Raw genomic sequence first — 1,319 nt, 5'->3', positions numbered from 1 at the left:
TCCATATAAACAACATCCACTGCATTCCCTTCAACAACCTGCTCTGTTAGTTCATCAAAAAATGCAGTAAGATTAGTCAAGCATGAAACTTCCATTTCTCAATTCATGCTCGCTCTCCTTAATTAACTCAAACCTCTGCAAGTGACTGTTGATTTTTTCCCTGTTTATTGTTTCTAAAACCTTACCCACCACTACTGTTAATCTAACTGGCCTGTAGTTACCCGGACTGTCCTTACACCCTTTCTTGAATAAGGGTGCCATATTTGCCACTGTTAAATCCTCTGGCCCCTCCCCTGTTTCCAGGGAAGATTATAGCAAGCCCTTCCGTTATCTGCATCAGCATTTCCTTTTGCAACCTGGGATGTAAGACATCCGGACCTGGTGATTTACATACCCTAAACATAGCCAGTCTTTTTAGTACCTCCCTCTCTCAATCTGTATCCTATCCATTGCCTCTACTCTCTCCGCTTCGACTGATAGTTTGTCAGATTCCACTTCCTTAGTGATCACTGATACAAAGTACTCATTAAGTATATTAACATTGCCCAGCACCTCTCAGCAAACACTATCGTCTTTGTCCTTAATAAGGTCCCACTCCACCTCTTACTACCCACTTATTACTTATATACCGCTCAAGGACTTTTGGGTTGCCTTTCATGTTGACTGCCAGTCTCTTCTCATTGAAATAGAGGATAAGCTAAATATAGAAGATATAAATATTTCACATCCTTGGGTGAGGTGGAACTTTTTATGCCGTGGGTGGTGGAAGCAGAGACAATCAATGATTTGAAAAGGAAATTGGATGGATACTTGAAGGAAAGAAACTTGCAGGAGGAAAGGGACCGAGCTGGTGAGTGGAACTGACTAGATTGCTCCGGGGAGAGCCAGCATGGACGTGATAGGCCAAACGACCACCTTCTATGCTGCAAATGACTCTGTGTTGTTTCTCAAATCCAATCCACTGGTGCTTGTTAAATAATTTCAAAGCAAATTGTGCAACTGGAAAATCAGAACCAAAGCATGGGACGCATAAAGAATTGAAATTGCCTTTAGATCTTCAATCTAACACTCCCCCAACTGAGCTATTTCAGCCCCACATTGTTAATGTCTTTGTGTCCTTGTTTTGGAAGAAAATACATACATTCAATTGTTTCCGAAAGGTTACAGAACACAACATGTGAGTAATATTCCCCATTGCTTTCTCAGTACTGATGGATTGTGAAGTGGGAGACAGCCAGAAGTGCCACCGAGCTGCACTGACCCCGAGCTGAAAATGAAATGAGATAAAGTTCAATCATTCACAGCAGAGAGTTAAGAGT

This window comes from Heterodontus francisci, unplaced genomic scaffold (assembly GCF_036365525.1).
Source record: "Heterodontus francisci isolate sHetFra1 unplaced genomic scaffold, sHetFra1.hap1 HAP1_SCAFFOLD_61, whole genome shotgun sequence".
Lineage (NCBI taxonomy): Eukaryota > Metazoa > Chordata > Chondrichthyes > Heterodontiformes > Heterodontidae > Heterodontus > Heterodontus francisci.
The sequence above is the reverse complement of the archived record's forward strand: the minus strand, read 5'-3'. Positions refer to the sequence as shown.